Source organism: Drosophila montana, unplaced genomic scaffold, assembly GCF_035044405.1.
Source record: "Drosophila montana isolate Dmon_TW-CO22-7 unplaced genomic scaffold, ASM3504440v1 contig_2534_1, whole genome shotgun sequence".
Lineage (NCBI taxonomy): Eukaryota > Metazoa > Arthropoda > Insecta > Diptera > Drosophilidae > Drosophila > Drosophila montana.
Window position 1 is genome coordinate 91,936 of NW_026997398.1, and position 21,417 is coordinate 113,352.

A 21,417-nucleotide genomic window follows, 5' to 3' on the forward strand; every position below is an offset into this window, starting at 1 on the left:
TTTCCTTAATAATCTATTTTCTGCATGCACTCTTTTGGTTTCCTCCTTCTGGTGTAGAAGGAGAAATAGCTTATGGAATGAGAATAGCTTCCTTTAAAAATTTGTTTATTTTTTATTTGGAATAAACACCTGAACCTTATTTGGTTTTCTTAAACTGCAAATGGAGAACATTGGAATTCTACGCAAAATTTTGATATCCAAGCTCGTAGTTAACGTGCTTCAAAAAATAAATGTTTGTACTGCCATATATATATTAATTTGAAGTAAACCGTACTAAAAATTAATTTGATATCAAGAGCTGTCTGTCTTTTCTTTGGCGGTTGAAATGAACTTACCCAATCGGTGAGGGAAATACTTAGTTAGAATGGGAGAACAACTCGAGATAGTCTATAGGAATGCCAACACAACTTGTTAGTATAGTACTAATAAACAAAGCATGAAGAGCTGTAAGTCACTTAAATCAGTGAGAATCGAATAGAAGGGCGATCTTTGAAAATACAGCGCACCATACAGGCATGCATACATACATCATGTAAATTGAATTTGGCAGCGGTATTGTAGATCTGTGTACTACATTGTTATAGACATAATAAAGAATATTGTAGATGGTTTTTTTCTCGACCAACTTATAATTCAGACAATTTCCGTCAGTTTTCCGCAATCACTGATGGAATTTGCAAAATCGTCGAAGCAAGTATTTCTTAAGTCTTTAACTCACGTTTATTGCATTAAGTGTGAATCGAGTCTCAAGTGAATTCCCACAAGATTCTTCCAACTGTTTTCCGCTTTTGTTCCACGCTTTCGTGTGCAATTGCAAAAAAAAAACCGTCTTAACATCACATTAGGTAGATAACTACAATCAAAATTACAGTTGCGACGAACAGTTTTATGTGATAAAATATGATATGCTGATAATATATTTTGTATGATAATATTTCGAGGGATGGCCGCTGCGATGATAGGCTTCGTAATGGTGGCAAACTCTAATAAATGGGAATAAGAATTCGATTAGCATTTGCATTAATGGCCTGGCATTGAATATGAAATCTGAAAGTCGTTAGCCAACGCAAGGCTTGTGACAACAACAACAACAGGAACAGAAACAACTACAATAAGAGCCGATACAAATTGCTGGGCCATATGCGGGTTCTGGACTTGGGCTAGGGCTCAGGACCCGGGTCTGGTTGTGGCTCTGGCTCTGGCACTGGCTCTGACTCTCAGGCTCAATGGTGCGTGGAGAGTTCAAGCGGGTTTTTGGGTGGTGCTTGCGGGTAAGGTTAGTCGTGTGGGGCAAGGCAGCGGTGTGGGGTATATGTGTCCTGTCCAGCGGGTCGCTCAGCGGGCGCCCAAAGGCGCTGAATGTGCGCACTTAACAAACTCGTAAATAACCAGAACAATGCGAGTGGCCAACACAGGGCTGGGCAGGGGGGATGCTTCAGTCAAGGCATTGGTCGATGGGGGGAGAGGGCGAGGGGGCATGCTCAAAAAATTGAATAAAATGCAAATTTTTTTTGAGACATTTTCTATTTTATTTTTATACAAATCTATTTTTTTTGCAAACCAAACAAAATAATTCAATGCGTGACAATTTGAGTGTGTGTGTGTGTGTGTAAATATGCTATATATATGTGTATATGTGTGTGTGTGTGTGTGTTTTCTATGCTATTTTTATGGCCAGCTGACATAACGCCCGGAAATATTAACGCATGTGCGACGTAGTCTATGCCCTGTGCGTGTGTGTGTGTGTGTGAACATTTGAATGTTTGAATACAAATTCAGTTTGCCATTTTGACACACATGAATGACCAGCAAGTGGACGGAAGGACGAACTTGGCCAACACGACGCCCGCAGACGCGAGCCCCGCAGCAAACAACAACAGAAAATGTACCAAAAAATAGAAGAAGAAAAAAATGGAAAAAAACGGAGCCATGCCCCCCGCCCAGGCGACGCCGCCCACCAAGTAAGGCACAAATGCCATTTCACAATAAATATATTATTTTTTTCACATTTTATTTGATTTTAGTTCGTTTTTTATTTCGCGTATGAATAAAAATTCAGCTGAACGCTGTCCAGGCCATGTCCTGCGAGACAAAGGCGAGCCAGCTGCATACAGCGAGGAGGTAGGGGTCAGAGGGGCAGTCAGGCATGGAGCATGACTACTTGGCAGGGGTGAAGGGGGGCGGGCGGAGGTTGGCTTGGAGCTTGGGATTTCTGCGAAAATCAATCGCTACGTTTTAGCGAACACATTTATTTTCATTTCGCTGAGATTCGTTGGCCCCGCGGGGAAGGAGCGGCTGATTAGGGTTTGGGTGTGTGTCCTGGTGGGTTGGGGTGGGCTTTGTATTCGCTACTTGATTTCAATATATTTATATATGTATTATTTTATTTGGATTGCGCCTGGGCGCCCTGCGGGCGCGTGTGTGGACCTTGTACCTTTTCATATTTGGCAAATTTGAGCATATTTTATCACCATTACGAAGCGTCGTGACCCGCAGGCAGCCCGCTCCCCCTAACCCCTATGCCAGCCTGAGCCTTAAACTCGCCCACACACACACGCACACACTCACATGTGCTGCCTGGCCTGAGCTATTGGCACCCAAGTAACCCGCATGCACGTTTGTTGCCCGCTCGAACTGCTTGGTTAGGGGCGTGGTGCGGCTTGTGGACCAAGAAGGAGGTCGCCGTTTTGTTTTGCATGGCAACCCTTTTTTAACGTCAACGTCAACGACGGCGTCGTCGCAGCCAGAGAGACTGGCGCCCGAGCAGGGACCCGCATTCCCAGTAAGACTCGGAGCATAGCCACATCCAATCAAGCAACGAACTTTCCAACTTGCCACTGAACCACACCACTCAAACTCCACCCCACCCCACCCCACCCCCCCCCCCTCCACTCCACCCACTCAGCCCTTCGAATGCCACTTACGCAAATAAATAATAACGGACAAAAGCAAAAAATTTGTTTAAACAAACTGGAAAATTTATGAATATGTTGAAGTTTCTCCCAATGCCAGGATGAAAATCAAAAGACACACACGACAGAAAAACGAAAAAAAAAAACAAAAAAAAACATCGACAACGAATTATAAATACTCTAGCATGCAATGTTGCCACGATATGTATATGCAATGTGACCAGAGAGTATGGGAATGGTAAAAGGGGCTGATGTGGGTGAAGGAGGGAACTAATGTGACCATGGAGGACAAACATTGCAATTGATCAGGATAAAATCGTTGTTAGGTCCAATGGGTAAATGTGACCATGGAGGTAATTTGATATAGTTTATGTGTGTTGCCAATAATGTGTCCATGGAGGACACAAATGGCAACTGGTCAAAATTCTATTATGAATCTATAATGTATAAATGTGAACATATTTGATGCAGTTAATGTGTGCCGGTCAAATAATGTGACCTTGGAGGACACCAATCGCAATTGATCAAAGAAAAATCGTTGCAGGGATTTTATTATATAGTCCAGAATGGATTAATGTGACCATGGAGAAAATTTGATGTATGATATTGTATGACAAATAATGTGACCATGGAGGACAGCAATTGCAATTGATCAGTAGAAAAGAAGCTCATGTAACTATAAAGCAATTAATGTGCCCATGTAGGGCCTTAATAACACGGACTTATACAAATTATAACTGAAAAGTGAACATGGAGGACATACACTTGTAGCTTAGACATAATCAAAGTGGGTAGCAACTAAAATGGATGCGAATAAAAACTGAGACTAGGCGAAGCAAACAGCTTTGAGTTGGAGAGGGTAATGTGACCAAAGAGGACATGAGCTACAACATGAGCTAGATATATGTTGAACTAAGCAGATGGCAATGTGACCAAGGAGGAGTTGCATTCAGCTTGCATTAAGATTCAAGCACAAAGTAAACATGGAGACCAAATAGATCGTGTGTTGCAAACGCATCAACCCGCCCGAGATGCCCCATGCAAATGCGAGGTGAAAGTAGGGTAGACAAGCGCGTGCACAGCTCAAAGACAGGCCAAAAGGAAAGCAGCTCATTGATATTTATGACGGGCTGCTGGTCTGCGGTGTGGCCGAGCCTGACCGAAAGGGGCAAAAGGGGTTGGCAAAAGGAACGCTGATTGCGGGCGAGTCCTTTTCGATCTTTTTTTTTTTTGCATGTGAAAACTTGATTGATTACAGCTCGCTGCGGCACCTGACAATGGGCATACAGATTGTCCCCATATGAATGCCGCCAGGCCCCCCCATCCCCCCGCTCAATGCGCCCGCTCCTCCAGCTGTAACTAAGACAATTCGGCAGCTGTAACAGACGAGTGCTTTGTGCGGCCCCAAAACAAAAATAAAGTCAAAATTTAAAATGCCAAGAACAAAAAGGAAAAAAATGGTAAACAAAAATAAAAGAAAATGTTATTTCATAAATGCAAATTGTGCAGGCGAAACCCGGACCAGGACCCGGACTGCGTCCTGTTTGAGCTCCGGGTATTAATGTCGAATGTCAAGCGAATGAAGAGACGTCCAATTGTCGTGCGGGCGGTCGGTCGGGTGAGTGGGCGAGTATATGGAAATGGGCCGAGGAAATAAGAAAAATGCGGTATTTAATGTGAATTACACCGCTGTGACCACAAACCCAACGCCCCGCACCGACCCGACCCGCCCCGCCCCGCCCCGCCCCGCCCCAGTCGATCGACGCGCAACAAATGTAAATTTTCAATTTAAATGCAAATATCAATTTGTCAATGCTCGACTCTGACGTGCGACATCATTTGCACTGGGGCCAATGCTGAAATCCTTGCATTTTAACTAGTCAGCCGTAGCCGTGGGCCAGTTCCAGTTCCAGTTTCAATCTCAATCTCAATAGCCAGCCCCGGCTATATCCGCACCACCACCCCCCCCCTCCTCCACCCTCCACTCTCTCTCTCTCTCCATGTTGCTCGCTGGCAGCTGCTTAGCTCAATTCCCATGTGGCCAGAACAGTCGAGGCATTTAGCCATCATCATAACGCCAAACAGAAGAACCACTCGCATTTTTCTTTTCTCTTCCATGGTTTTGCTTTACTTTTTTCTTCCATTTCTTGAAGTCATACCCTTACCGAAGCGTACGATGACTAAATCGTGCAGCTTCCTGAACTTTCTTTATTTTAAGCTCAGTTTGTATTGCAGTAAAAAACGTTCTTTATATACATCAATTTGGACCGTACGCTATCCGATTTTCCCGATAAGAGAGTAGTAAGAGAGTTCTGCAGCCAAAAGCTCGTTTGATGGAGCGCAACTGACAACTGAGCGAGCATATAGTCAGACTATATACAAACTGAACAGATCTGCCAACTAACCTGCAGCAACTATGACAGTTAGGATATCTAATGGAACCGAATCAACTAAGAGCAGAGAGAGTCTTAAGGCGAAGGGAATCTAAGAGCTGCGAATCTTTAAGCTAACAATACAAAATTAAAAAACAAACTATTTTGCTCCTTTGGCACTTTTCACTGTTTAACTTATTTGTAGACAACTCCAAAATTTGAACATTTTCATTTTCATTCTCACTGTTAAACGTGTTTTATGTAGTTTGTACATAAGAACCCGGAAGACAGCTTCGTATAAGATCATACTACTTAGTTCTGTGTAGATTGGGCATATTGGTCAATATTATACAAGAATTATTAGGTTTTTTAGAATATTCTATAATATCTATATTTATGAAGTAGTTTGTCTTGACTGAGGTTATGGCTGGGAAGCTGAAATGCTGTAATATTTATAAATTTCAGGGCATTGTAGAAGTAGAAGAAGACCTGATATGAAGTCACTTGAACAAATCACAAAAAGTATTTCAATATTCTCTGAACTTCTCGGCTGTTGTAGTCTATGGAAAACCTCTTGATGGGCTGAGCGTAGGGTATTTGGTATTCGTTGCGATTGTGGCTGCGATGCTCAACTTGTTTCTTGGCTCAACAAATGGCGCTGATTTGCTCTGGTTGCTGTTGTTGCCGCCTGTTACTTGCGCCTAATTAGGAATTCACATCATTTTTTATTTGGGTTAAAATTATTCAAAAGTGGCAAAAGCATTTCAAGGACCGCTCCCAGCTGCGTCTTCAGTACTTTCATTTTTATATCATTTTTGTATGTGTTTTTTTTTTTTTTTTATTATGCTTATTTTCTTTATTTTGCTCGTTGATGAGAGATGTGGTTGGCGGGGGGAGGACGGGTGGTGCGTGGTGCGTGGCTGGCAAACATTTTGGATAACTAAATCTGCGTGAGGTTGCCCGCTCAGGTACCGCTGTGGCTACAGTGGCTACAGTGGCCGCTGACCGGCAGGCAGTTCGTTAAAAAGGGCTAAAATAGTGGGCGTGTCGCGGCAAAGGCGCGGGCAAGAAAATAGGTGGAAAATTAAACATATTAAAAGTTTTTACACCTTTTGATGATGAATTTTGCCGCAGTTGCAACCCTTTGATGCCCATATCAAATACTTGCGCCCCCCCCCCCCCTCCACTCCACTCACTGCTCTCAGAATCCCTGTCCCCGCCAGCCTCTTTAAGCACTTAACAAACTGTCGCGGTGGCGGGCAGAAAGTAATAAAAATGCAATTACACCGGGTCCCGGGCGCTGGTCCAGGATGCGGATGCGGATGCGGTGCGCCAGCTCCTGCTCCTGCTCCCGCTCCCGCTCCTGCTCCTGCTGTGGTTGTGCCCTCCAATTTGAGTCACTTCATCAGCAAGTAAACCGAGGCATTAAAAAATATTCACGTTCAACTTGCTGCATGCTAAATGAGCCAAGTAATAAAAACAACAGCAGCAAAAAAATACAAGTCCTTAAAGTCCTTAACGAAAAAAAAAAAAGACGACAAGAAAAAACGGTTTGTTACCAACAACAACAACAACAACAAGAACAACAAAAAGGGCATGTAGCAGAGTTGCGTTAATGAAATGCGCTAAAAGGGTTTAGCTGACCCCAAAGCCAGCCAGCTGGAGCAGTCCGTCCTGTCCGCCAGCAAACGCAGCGCACGACATGTGACAAGGACTCGGCTCCAGCGGCGGCTGCTGTCAACAGGTTAACTGCTCCAATGCCAAATCAGCAGCGGCAGCAGCAGCAGCAGCAGCAACATTAACATTTCAAACGTCGCGTCACGCAAACAATAATTAAAAACAACAACAAATAACAACAACAAAATATTTGGAAAATGCTGGCTATGAGATATCCTGCACTCGGCACCTAGCTGCTGCTTCTGGCCTCTTCGCGCGCACACATGCACAAAATCACACACACACACACAAACGCCGCTTGCTTTACTTCTTCTCTTAGGAACTACTTTCCTTATAATCCAATCGTTTTGAGACTTTCAGGACTCAAATCTGACACCTAAATGCGAATGCATTCCTTTAGAGAACGACTTTTCTTTTCCAATTTCGTGCAGAAAATATGAAATATTCGACATCTGTATATACCATGTAAGAACCGGCACATCAAGTTTGGTGCATCTAGCTCTTACATTCTTCGAGTTTTTCCTAAATAACCTTGTCTTCAATTCTTATTAAAAGAGTCCCCAGGAGATACTTTGTAGGCAGGACAGCCGCAAGGTAACCAAAGTGTGGAATATTCTGCATCTGTGTATAGTCTAATAGTAACAACCTCACCTGCACTAATCGATTTCGTGAGTTATCGATTATTTAGAAATGAACTTCAACTGTGGAACTGCTTTCCAAATCTCCTCTTGTAGTCTCTCCGCTAACATACAAGCCCATTATATCCATTTGCAATGTGTACAGGGTATTACGAAAAAAAAATAGAACTTCAACCTTTGTTGAATTTGTGAACGTCCTTTGCAGGCAACGCGCCGCAACAGTAGACATTTACAAGGACTCGCTGTAACTGAGAGCGGCCCAGAGGGGTGGCAGGGAATACGGCAAGGGGTGGAAGGGGGGGGGGGGGGGCAGGTCGCATATCGCGTGTCAATTGCTGCCAGAAAAGCAAAGTTGACAAACGGGCGACGATAACAGCGCAGCAAAAGTCAGCGGTAAATCGGGAAAATTAAACAGGCAGCTAAATTACAACAACAACAACAACAACGGGAAAATAACAAACAGACAACGAACAACAGGACTAGGGACAACAGCCAAAAGACAACAGACAGCTGTCAAAAACAAATTACAAAAAAAAAAATTAAATAAAATACACAAAAAAAATAAAAATTACCGCTCTTGTCGGGAGCCCAGCATAAAAAAAGAGAACTAAAATAAACGAAAAGGGAAAGCTGCCTGCTCTAAGTCGGGCATGCCCCGTCAGGAGATGCCCTGTAACAGATAGCTCTAAAATATATGTTAACATACGAACAGGAAATATTCTTTGGACCAAGAATAAAGTGTCCAGATGTAGATGTGAAATTGATTAAGAGGCCAAACCACGAACGAAGAGCCAAACCTCTTGGAAATCGGATGAGATTTGACCGAGTCATGGGAGTGGGAAATTTCGACCTATGTCTATATGGGATATTTGAGGATACCATTTTCATATTAATTACGACGTCCAAAAATAATGTTGCCAGATTTAGATGCCAAATTGTTATAGAGGCCAAACCACGAACGAAGAGCTAAATCTCGTGAAAATCGGATGTGATTTTACCACTTATTGTGGTGGTAAATTTCAATTCAATCAGTCCGGACAAACAGTATTATGTATAGAGATTATATTATAATTATATATTATAGTTATGTTATTAATTAAATGTAGTTATACATAGTTATATGTATAGTTTCATAAAGTTCTATCCACATCGCATGTGAAGTCCGGCATACCATGTATTCTATACTAAGGCTGTAGACATATTTACATATCGTATATTATACAGTTATTGTAATTATCTAAAGCTATATAAAGTTCTTCCAAATCACTTGTGAAATTGGGCATACCCTGTACGCCCTATATGTTAGCTGGCATATGAATGATGTGACATCAAAAATGATTACTCAAATGTTATGCAACAGCTTTCACTTTTCACATTCAAACAAATTCACAATTGTTCTATTCACAATGGGCCTGTGTTACTATTCGACTAGAATTGACCAGGTCTGGCAACCCCCGCAACTGCCGTTTCCTGTCCAGCTCGATTCAATTGCGTGGGCGTAGACAGCTTCGAGTTACAGTTGCGAGTTTCTTTATTTTTGGGTCTGTGTTTTTGTGTTTTTTTTTTGTTTTTTTTTATTTCACCTGCTGGCTCAGGTAGTTCTCATAGCCCATTTTCAATCGCTATTCGCGGCCGCATTTACCGCTCGTCCGCGTGTCGCCGGCCCGCGTTGACTTCCGCTTGACATTGTTTGATTGTCGTTTAATTGAATTTAATTAGCATGAGGCGCGGCAAGGACGAATTTTTCTATTTTTCTTCTACTTTTTTCATTTCCCAATTTTTTGTTGTTGCTGTTTTTGTAACTTTTTCTATTGTGTGTGTGTGTCTGTGTGTGACTTTAGTTGGGCTATGCGGAGTTAAGGAGTGGGCTGGATGTGGGCGTGGGTGGGTGTACATGGCGGGGGCTACTTAGTTATTAATGGCATTTCAACTTTTATGACTGTGTTGTGGTGACAACTGCGATGTCCGATAAGCGTTACACGATTTGTATATTCCACATGCCCTGTAGTAACTGGGGCAGCGGGTATACTGTGCTCAAAGATTGCCTCTTATGCATTAACATACCCGACATTATAACTTATAAATATTTAACAGAGATCAAGATATAGATCTACGTATAAGGAATTGCTGGCTTAGTTAGTTTTCCCTAAGGAAACGAAGAATGAGGAATAAAACGAGAAAGAAAGAAAAGGAGATCAAGTGAGAGAGAGAGAGAGAGAGAGAGAGAGAAAACGTGAGCTAAAGAGATAAAGAGAGGGTGAGTAGGAGAAAACGAGAATGGAAGACATATGAAGAAAACGGGCGAGAGAGAGAGAAAGCGAGAGGGAGAAATAATGCGGGAGAGAGAGAGATAGAGAGAGAGAGAGAGAGATATATAATAACGAGAGTGGGAGAAAACAAGAGGAAAAAAGTGAGCGTGAGAGAGAGAGAGAGGAGAGAGCGAGAGATAAAGAAAAAGCGAGAAAAAGATAGAAAAGAGAGAGAAAGCGAGAGTAGGACTAGAAACTGAGATAAAATGCATTAAATCACCAACACAATTTCTTTATATAACACTTATAATTAAAGTATAAAAGCCTAGTGCGAAGACAAGTCCTCCTTGAAATGATGAGAATCGCATAGAGGAGCAATCGAAAAGTTGAGTGCGCTTCGTCTGTGTTTGGTATTAGAGAATAAGCATGCGCAAACTTATATAAACACACACATGCACACACACACACACACACATACGCATGCACACACACGCAACTACAGTAAAAAATCGGCTTATTAGCCCTTACGGCTTAAACTCTGATATTTACGCCAATCAGTCAGTGAGTCAGTCAACTGCAATAGTTTTACATAATCTATATATACAGATAAGCCATTAAAACTGTTGCGTAGTTAGATACAGAGTATCTGCTAGTCGGGCTCGCTCAAGCAGAGCTTCTTTTTGAATGACTTTTTTCCACTTAAGAGACGTGTAGTTTTTTAGTTTAACTGTGGTATGTGGCCTACATCATATACATTTTTTTCCACATTTCTATTATTAGGAGGAGGGGTCCTCCACCTGGGAATCCTTTGCGGTTTCCCCCGTCCCACAGTCCACAGCCCCTGGCTGCCAGCCAAGCAGCTGCCCTCACGTCCTGCTGCCTCATTTGATTGAGTGCAGCTTATCGCGCTGCATCGCACAAGTGCTCAACTCCAAATGCAGTGTAAATAAATATATATTTATATGTATATACACACAGGTAACTGTGCTCTGTGCAAATGTATCTGTATCTGTGCATTTGTATCTTCTGTGTGTGTTTGTTTAGTTCTGCAATTGCGCTAGCCCAGGCACTTGATACGCATTTGTGCCTCAATACGCTTGCCACGCAATTTTCTTGTTAGCTGCCACACGCCTCTCCAACTCCTTAACCCCTCAGTAAGAACAGCCCCTACACAAAACCTGCCCCACCCCACCCCACGCCACCCCCTGGCCACCTTCCGCTTACATTTGTTTACCATTTAAATAGTTGCTGTCCGTTATCCACTCAGCATTTGCCTGGAGTAAAGCACTTGGCAGCAACCACTTGGCACTTGGCACTTGGCACCTTGGTGACTTAACCGCACGGCAAACGCACTAAATGAAGCTTGGCACGCACCAACAACAACAACAACAGCAACAACAACCACAACAACATGAACTAGGCTTGTGTGTGTGTGTGTGTGTGTGCGAACAGTGTTTAAGTTTTAATTGCTGGCAATTAAAAGTACATAGATACACACAGATATGCATATGCCACATACACACACACACACCTACGCACACACCCACAACTGCTGTCTGTCTACGACTGTGTTGCTGTAGAAGAGCATGGGCTGGGGGCAGGCGGGGGCGCTTGTGCTTAGCTGCAACTAAATCAACTTCGCGGCTGTTATCGATGCCAATCGCAAGCGCTGGAAAGCAGCAGCCAGAGGTGTAAGCAGCAGGGGGCAGAGGCAGGGGGTCTGCTTGGCTTAGCGGAAGTAGAGTTGGCTGCCGCTCTACTGTGCAAATGTTAATACGCAATTATGAAAATGAACCCTAAATTCGCGAGTTAAAGACGCAACTTTTAACTACATTTATTGGTTAAGCAGCCTTTTAGGTATGATGCAATGACTAATCGAGTGCTGCGGCGATTAGCCCTTACCAAGGACACAAGGACATTGGCAGAACTGCAGTAGGTGGCAACTCTGGTCCACTCAAAAATAAATGTGACGACTTGCAGGCGCAGGCTAAGGCGACTCGGGCTGCAGCGAACTGTCAATTGAATATTTAAAGTCATTTTTGGATGTGTGGCAACTCTGATGGGATTTAAAACAGCACTTGGCGTAGTGGGCAGGTGGCAGGGAGCAGATGGCTGGCTGGGATGTGCTGTGAAAATGGCTAAAAAAATTAACCTTCAATTCTCGAGTTGAAGTCGCAACTCTGGTGCTTTGTCAATTGAAAATTTACGGACATTTTTTCATGTGTGGCACACGAGTTGCAAATCTGGTGCGAAGTAAAAGACATTTGGCAAACAGGTATGCAGGCATGAGTGGCAACTCTGGTGCGAAGTTCAGAAAATTTGGCCAAATCTATGCGAGCATGAGTGGCAACTCAGGTGCGGATTAGTTTGGCAAAAGGTTTGTAGGAAGCTAAGGCCCCTTTCTGACAAGTCTTCTAAAGTATTTGGGACGTGTGGCAACTCTGGCAGCTGTCAGAGAAAGGCAAGCAGCAGATGATTTGGACACTTGCAGCTGCAGCTGCAGCTAGCGCAATCAAATGAATCCTCTCCACAAATATGTGGTATGTCTGGCAACTCTGGTGCTGATTAAACGCAAGACGCTGGAAGGGGGGAGGGGGGGGGGGGCAAGGCTGTTCAGCAAAAGTTGTTTGTTGCTGTGCGTGGGGAGCGTGGGAGAGGGGGTTGCTAAAAAGCAAAAGGCTTTAACGAAACGCGTCGAAAAGCCAAACAAAGTTTTTGTCCTTGAAAAAGTGAACAGAAGAGTACAGAGGGGGCAGAAGTGGATGGAAGGGGGCGACTGTCTAGAGTCGAGGTATTTATGGATTTGCGTAGTGCCATGCATAAAAAGAAATGCGTTTGCTAATTTCATAAATGTGCGCAGGGGCGGCTGTCGCGCGGACGGGGAGGGGAGAGTGGGGGAGAGGCTGGTTCTGGCGGCAAACTAATTGCAAAGAAATGCAAAATCTGCAAACGGCACACACACACACACACACACACACACACACACACGCACGCACACACAGACACTCATTAGCTGTGCTTCAGTTAATACCAAAAGTGAGTACCAGCTGCACAGCCCGCCCCACGCTCTTCCACCCCCCTTTCACAGCATACCGCGCCGCCACTGTCTGTCTGTCTGTCTGTCTGTCTGTCCGCCTGTCCGCCTGTCCGTCTGTCTGGGCATAGCTACTGTAGCTGCGTGCGCGTTAATCATCATCCTATACGCGTAATTACAGAGTCAGACTACCCGACTAGCCCCCGCTGCCGCTTAACCGGGCGCAGCCCCCTGCTGCCCGGCGCCTCTGCTCGTGCTAGACGACAGTTGAAGCCAAGACTTTGTAAGCCTTGGCGAATGGCAGCAGGAATATTAAAAAGACTTTAGACCCGCACCAAAAAGCTGGCCCCGCACAAGGACGCACAGCAACAGGACGAGTACGAGGACGGGGCCGAGGACTAGGAATTGAAGGCGTCAGGATGCGGGCGACGTCGAAGGAGTTGAGCTCGGTAAAGACGCGACGACTTCACGTGGCTGGAAATGAGTTACAAGTATTTCAAAGGGCCTGGCGGGAAGGGGTTGTATTCTGAGAGAGGGGGGTGACCACAAAACGAAGCGTTGCGGCTGCCATTGAATTAACTGAACGTTGACGGTGGCGGCTTTTGTGCCGCAAGATTGTCCTGACCACGCATCACATTATTATTATTGTTATTATTTATATTATTATTTTTATTATTACATTTATTAGCACCAACAATCAAAACAAATTTGCGCATTTCGTATCTCTTTTATTTTCGTTCTTAAAGAGCTTGAAATACATTTATTTCTCTTTCAAATAAATTCCAATTATTTTAAACGATTTTAAAGGTTCGGTTCACTTTTGAGGTGGAATAAAATATAATAAAGTAATTTGACAAAAACTCACGCAACATATATTACACACCAGTCTATATACATATATATGTCCATATAACTGTCACACATTTTTTCCAGGTTTTATTTATCTAATTTGATCCAAAGATTCAATACTCTTACATATATTTGACTTTGAAGAGATTTTATACATAGACCTTATTGCCCGACCGATTCTTATCCATAGATCCACAAGATTTGGCTCATATATTAGCAGCATAGTTTAACTTATAAATGACGAATTTGATCAATTGATAAACGGATTGTTTTCCATACAAGAAACCACTTGTCGACCGATCGTTCCTATGGCAGCTATATAATAGTGCTCCTGATCCGGCCAATATATATACAAATTGAAACATAAAGACGGACCTATGCTGGTTTTAAGACGATAGCCCTAAAACTGAGAGACTAGTGCGATAGTTCGACAGTTCGACATATACAGAATTACTGTTTTGTTGTTCCCTCTGCTGGGTTCAGAGTCGAACTGGAGATGTGTTTTATGTAGTTTCTACACGATCAGCTGTATGACAGATTCGAAAAGTTCTATCAAGAACTATCAAGTTCCGTTTCTGTGAAACACGTCCAAGTAATTTATTGAGTAGTTTATCAGAGCATTTTCTTTCGATAATATTTTTACCTGTGCAGACATAAAGAGGCCATCTTTGGGTCCATAAAGTATGTTTAGATGTTTTATTTGAGGGTCTTATGGAGCCAAGCTCCGATAACCTGGAAGGCAGCAAACCTCTTTAAGTATTCAAATTAGAGTGACGTTTTTCTTTTGAATAAAAAGGAATATGAGCTCAAGCAGATGCTGAGACATAAGAAGTCAAATCGAACTTTGTGTCTGGCTGAAATTGTTTATTCTCGATGCCACTCATTTGACCCGGAAGACGCCGGGTAACTTCTTGAAGTATGAATATAATTAGTTTAGTTGCATTCGGGTAAAAACCCTTTCTGTTCTATGACTGTAAGAGTATTCAGTGTTCGGTAAAGCGAACTCTACTTCCGGTGCACGATTTGATAAGAAAAATGGACTATACTTTTTATGTTGCATACCTTTGAGCGTCTGCTGAATAAAAAATGTAGCTCATTTTTTGTTTGGTCGACTATACAAAGCATACTATACGAGCATTTATATGGACGTTGAAATACCCTGCACGCAACAAAGAGTTTCTGTTTTCAGCTATCTTTCAAGATAGGGTATATAAATAGAAGAGAGGAGAAAAGCACAAATAAATGAAATTCTCAGAAGGCTTAAAGCTCTGCCAAGTGCCTGCCGGGAGCTGCCAGAAGCTGCCAGGAGAATGGCAAGAAAAAACCAGAAAAGAAAAGGATGTTCGCTGAGTGCGAAAAGCGAGCGTCAAATCCATTCGCATTCGCATTCGAATCTTCGAACAAGGCGACAAGGCGACACAGCTTTCAGGCCGGGTTCTTTTTTGTTTTTCGTAGAATGTCGTGACGCAGGACGGTGGAGAGGGAAAAGGGGGTATGCAAAGGGGGTGTTTGGGCTGAATGAGAAAAGCACTTAACTCTTAAAGGCGAAATGCTTGTAAAATTTAAGCCCTACTTAATTTGCGATACACTCGTAAACAATTGCCCGCGGCTGCCACTTGTCACAGCGCGGAAGTGGCGGGGGCGCTGAGGGGGGAGGGTTTCTGTAGCTGAAACTGACTGCCTGTTCCTGTTCAAGCGCTGTATGCCTTGCCGGCGCCCGCCTTTAACAATTTTTACTAATTTTAATAAAGCGTCGCGGCAAAGACAATGCTTCAGCTGCTGTTTGTTACCCCCAACCCCTCCCCTCCCCTCCACCACCGCTCCACCATCCGCGATGCCCTTGTGTTGCTGCTGTGCCGCCTTTGCGGGCAACTCGATATCCTGGCTAAGACAAAGGCTCACATCAACAGGAAACCGCAAGGCGCTGCCTCCCCCGCCCCGCCCAAAGGCAAGCCAAAAAATGTTGTGTGACGCGCGGGCGACATTTCGCACGGCGCCCCGCTTGCCCTGTCAAAGGGTTGTGGTGCGGGTTTATTTTTTGGGTTTTCTTATTTCTCATTATGCAGGCAACAACAGCCACAACAGCAGCAACAACAACGACAGCCAACTGCTTGGCTATGTGTGGCTATGCACAGTCCTTGAGCTCCTGCAGATCCTTTGGCTGCTTCTTTTCAAATGGGCAAATGAAGCAACCGCCGCGCTGTGGCACGCATCAGCGGCACAATTTGTGTGCCACTCCAACTCGATGCCATCCAACCCCTTCGGCCCCTCCTGCACATGCCACCTCTCTGCGTTGCCCGTGGATTACTCAATTAATTTAATTATGCGCTGTCAATCATTTCGTTGCCTTCTGCCGTCTGTGCCTCCAGCCCCTCCCCCTGCCCCTGCCCCTGCCCCTGCCACGCCTACCCCTTCTTCGGTGGCATCCCCAAAAAAGTGAGTGATTCCCTCTTGTTGCCACTTAATTTCTGCTGTGCCTGGCCAGACAGCGCGATGCCTTAGCCCCAACCGCAGCCGCAGCCGCAGCTTTGTCTTTTTAATGCCCTGCACCAAAGTCGCAAGCGCGGTATATTGGTTTTGTCCAGTATAATTAATTATTTTCTTGCTCTAAATCTGTTTGAACTTTGAAAAGTAACAGTTTGAAAGGCACAGTTCTTAAGGTCACCATTTGAGAGGTACACAGTTGTAAAGTCGCAGCTCAGTTTCAGAATCACAGTTGTATATTTACAGTTGTGGGGTCACAATTTTTGGAGCAACAGTTTCATATGCGACGTTTTATATATACATATATAAAAAAATTCACAGTTTGACAGCCAGAGGCCGACTCATTATCTTAACTACAACTCGCTAAGAAATCATGTCGTCTACAGTTTTAGAGTCACCCCTAAAAAAAAAAAATAGACAAACATTCGCAATTTAACAATTGTTTGCTCGCAATATACAAGTCACAGTTTTCAGGGTCACCGTTTTGGAGGCACAGCTTTCAACAACAAACGTTAATCGGCCACAGTTTGGCAATCACTGTCTGATGTGTGTACATATGTGTGTCTGTCACAACGTTAGAGTTGGAGTCAAGCCCATTAACTAGCCCACAACTCGCTTTAGACCTATATGTATATATTTTCTCGACTTTAGAGTCACAGTTTGAGAGGCACAGCTCTTATGTCATTATTGAGGTTTCATTGTTCTAGAGGCCTAGATCTTCTGTCTTAATTAAAGTGTCACCGTTTTAAAATCACAGTTCTTATGTCTACATTGAAATGTCACAGTTTGAAAGGCACAATTATTCCGTCTTTACAGAAGCCTCACAGTTTCAGAAATATGGTTCTTCTGTCTTTCTTGAAGCGTCACAGCTTTAGAGGTACAATTATTCCGTCTTTACTAAAGCTACACGGTTTTGTTGTGACAGCTCTTGTTATGACTGCCACGCCCACTTGTGCCACTTTTTCCATCTATTCCACTGTGAATAGGGCATCGCGCAGTCGAGAGGATTGCGATTGCAATAATCTATCCTGTTACTTTCAGGTTTCTTGCAGTCGCCGTCTCAGCGGTTGGGCAGCAGAGCCTGTCACGGCTGGCCTATTACCTACACCCCCCCCCCCACCCCCCCCCCGTCACCTGCCTCACCGTCCGTGTGCCACGCCCACCACGCCTCAGCTGTTACCCTTTGTGCAATGTTTTCTGGAGGCCAAGACGAGCGGCTTTCGAAATAAGAGAAATCATTTGCGTTTTTGCGGCACCAAAACTTCCACTTGCTAATCCCCCACGCACCACCCCCGCCCGCCCCCCCCCCTTCACCCTTCACCCTTCTCCCTTCCGGCTGCTGCTGCTGCTGATGCGTTTCGCATGCTGATCCTTGCGCCGTCGTCATGTTGACTTTTCCATTTGCCTTGGCAATTTTCTTGCACTGAGCTTTTTTCTTTGAACCCAGCCGCAGCCGAGCTCCTCGGCGTATCCTGCGGGCTTTGTTTATCCTTCTATTTGTATAAGCTGCATTCGTGTGTGTGTGTGTGTGTGTGTGTGTGTGCACGTGTATTCGTGGTGTTTGCTTACATGTGTAAATTACTTTTCAATCTTGTGATTACTTTTTTTCGCATTTAATTATTTTAATTACGGCCCAGCGCACAGCCAAACGTTGTGAATCGCGAGTTCAGACTTTGCCAACCAGCCACGAATCGGTTCACCTAGCAACTAGTTCAAAAGAACCAGAACCGTTTTTAATTGCAACTATCCCGAAAGCAAATAAAAGAACGCACCAAGTGCTCGCTGAAATGAGTTTTCAGCGTGACCTAGTCAGACAGACGGATTCGAAGCCCGAGGGCTTCGGTTGGGTTCAGGGCTCTGACAGGGTCTTCTATCTTAAATCGTATTAACTAATTTGACTGACAGTTAGCTTCGATTTGTAGTGCAAGCAATAATTATCTTTCTTCTATGGAACTTTTAAATGGTATTCAAAGCCTTTTGGACAAAAGCTTAACCTTTTTTATACTCTGAACCTATTGAGATTAGAACGTGAATGTTATGAATGTATGTGAAATGTTAATTGAAACAAACATGCAAAAATCCACTTTGATAGCTGCAAATAGACCAGATGAAGACTGCTTAACGAGCGGAATATGGGTGGAATTGAGGCTTAAAATTAAAAGATTAAAACTTGGCCGGGTCAAGACCTGGCTTTAAATCACTTTGTAAGCAAGCCAAGTTTACAAATTAACAAACAAAGGGGTTTTTTAAATTGTAATGCCCTACTATGCGATTCTCATTAATTTAAATAAGATTAACAGGTATTCATGCTCTCACTTTCTCTCACAAGCCAATCTAGGTTTGTTTTAATTGTGGCTTTTATGCGGCATTTTGGATATCTTACTGGGATATGGAAATTTGATAGTCCAAGTAAATTTGTTAGTTTGTAAGTTGAAAACATTGTTATAAAGGTTTGGTACATTATGCCAAACTTAACTTCTGGTGAATTACTTGGCACTTCAGCTAATTAATCCATGATTACCTTATATATATATTGCTTAATATAATCTTGCTATGTTAATATCAGCTACCCATTACAAAATAATATTATTTTCGTTTATGTTTTTATACATTATTTGTGGACAATTTTAATGAGCTAAGTAGAACTGAAGTATTATCCGACATCAGTATAGAGAATGTAGTCGGCATTCGTCTAAGATATTTCTGCATACATATATAGGCAAGCACGGGATTTGAATCTGCGTCCTTTATATTTATGCTTGAACTTAGATAACTCAGCTAAGGAGGACTTTTGGAATACTATAGTCATATAAAGTTGGGTTCAATATAGCTTAATAGGCATGAGCAAGCCTGAGATTCGAACCCGCAACCCCGGCCTTTAAGCTAGCTAATTCACACAACTTTCAAGAAGAGTACTTTTTGTATATGCTTAGATAAAACAGTTCTGATATAGTTTATGTTCCTAGAAGGAATATCAGCTATACATAATTAACATTTATAATGTTAACTTTAACTACAAGTTAAGCTTTAGCTTAGCGCTAAAATAATTCTGTGTAATATTGAGATTTGCGACTTAAATTCGAGCTCTTAAGTATATTGGGCCGCGATTAAAACTTTGCTTTTAAAACTAAAATTTCTCTTAGCTTGAACTTGAAACTTTTGATTAGCTTGCACGAAAAGCGCTTAAAATAAAATCAATTAAAAAAAATCTTAAGTTAAAAAGTTATTAATAATTTCTTCAAGTTTTGCTTCAAGCTTTTTTGAAAACCCACACAACTGGAAATCGAATAGATTAACTACACCGAAAACTTGAAAAAATAACAATCTATTTATAACAATATTTCAAAGGCTACACGAATATGTCTCAAGGTTATTTAAAATTTAATGAAATTGAAATTTCTTCAAGTTTTGTCGTCAAACTTTTATGGAGCAAATGTGAACTGCGAGAAAGTTAAAACCAAAATCGATAAACTACGCACATTGCCTTAAAAAAGAACCATTAAAACAATATACATATATATATATATATATATATATATATATATATTTTTTGTTGTGGTCTTTGCTAAAATGTCTAGAAAGTTTGTTCGAAACACTTGCAAATTATGCCGCGAACTATGGAAAATTGGTTAGCAAAACTTTGAGCGAACTTTCGAAAAAAAACATATACATATATATATATATAACTAGTTCATTTGAACTTAGTCAAAAGTACCGAACTGCGAACTAGTTCAGGAGAACCAGATATAAAAAAAAAAAACAACAAACATGCTGTTGGAATGCGTAACAACAAAACGATCGTGGCAAGCTGTTGTTGCACTTTGCGCCGCGGCTGCCGCTGAGTCAGAAGGCAGCCGCCAAATCACATAGCTGCGTCACTAATGAGACGCCAGCAGCGGCGGCAACAGCAGCTGAGCAGCTGAGCAGCTGATAAGGAGCGCCGCCAGTTTGGCTTGAATCTGAATCGGAATCGGAATTTGAATTCGAATTTGAGTGAGTGATCGAGAAATCTGCAAATCTGCCTGCCAATCCAGCTGCGGAGCTGCCGACGCTGCGGACTGCGCATCGCACGCGTCTGCGGGCTGCGCCCGACAACGGGATGAACTCATTTGTGGGCAGCAGCAGCAGCGACGGCAACAGCAGCAGTAGCAGTCGCAGCGGCAGCAGCAGCAGAGGCAGCGACAGCGGCCGAGCAAAAGCAGTCGCTGACGCTGCTGGAATTTACAATTAGCGTGCGAGAGATAAAAGGCAAATCAGCGCTGAGGGCGGCTGCAGGAATGCGCTGCCAGTTGTGCTGCCTCTTTTTCGGATAACACTAACCAGCACACACACACGCACACAGGCGCTCACGCAGAGCGCTGCCGACGCCAGCGACGTCAGATGTACTGCGCCGGCGCTGTGCTTAGCACACGAGCGCGTATAACAGTCGCGCCAAACTGTGCTAAACGCCCAACTGGGGAAGACAGCGCCCGTGGCGAAGTAAAAAGCCGAACTCGAAACGAAGCCGTGCGATGTCGCTGCCGTCGTGTTTACTCCGAAAAATATCTGCCACATAGTTGGCCCTGTTGTGTGTGTGTGTGCGTCGACGTCGACGCTGACGCCGGCTGCGACAGCAAATTTTTGGCTGCAATTTTCATTGCGTTCGAAAGTTCGACAACTTTGGAAAACTGTCAGTTAGCAGCGAACTTAGTACAGGTAGAGACGCACGTTTTCGGGCTTCCTCCTGAGCAGCAAGAAGAAGCAGCAGTAGGCAGTTGGCTGTAGTTAAAGCAGAAGAGGAAGCAGCAGCAGCAGCAGCAGCAGCAGTAAAAGCAACAACAACTACGCGACATTACGAAGTTCTGCGTGTCGTCGTGCGTCGTTTGCCGAGTGACGAGCTGCCGTCCCCGCCCGCCACCGCCACCGCCCTCGCCATCGCCCTCGCCATCGATGCGTTCGCTTGTGACGCTGCGTCGACGCCGACTGCGGCGCTAACGTGTGTGTGACGGGCCGCTGCCGATGTTAAATTTTATTACCCCAAACGCATCCAGCAGTCGGTTTTTGGACGTCCGGACTTCACGCCGCCAAAAGAAATCGCCGCTCGCCAGTTTATTGCAATTCACGCGCAACAACAACAACAACAACAAAACTAACAATAACAATAACAACGACTACGAAAGAGTATTAAAAACAACAACAGAAAACTTTGCGCGCGGCAACAAA

At 43.6% G+C, this 21,417-nt stretch overlaps 1 long non-coding RNA gene across 2 annotated transcripts in view; it reads right to left on the bottom strand.

Annotated features, from left to right (window-relative positions):
* The window catches only part of LOC135428747 (uncharacterized), a 123,782-nt gene that overhangs the window by 50,782 nt on the left and 51,583 nt on the right, over positions 1–21,417 (bottom strand). The gene's annotated exons all lie outside the window — the stretch shown is intronic.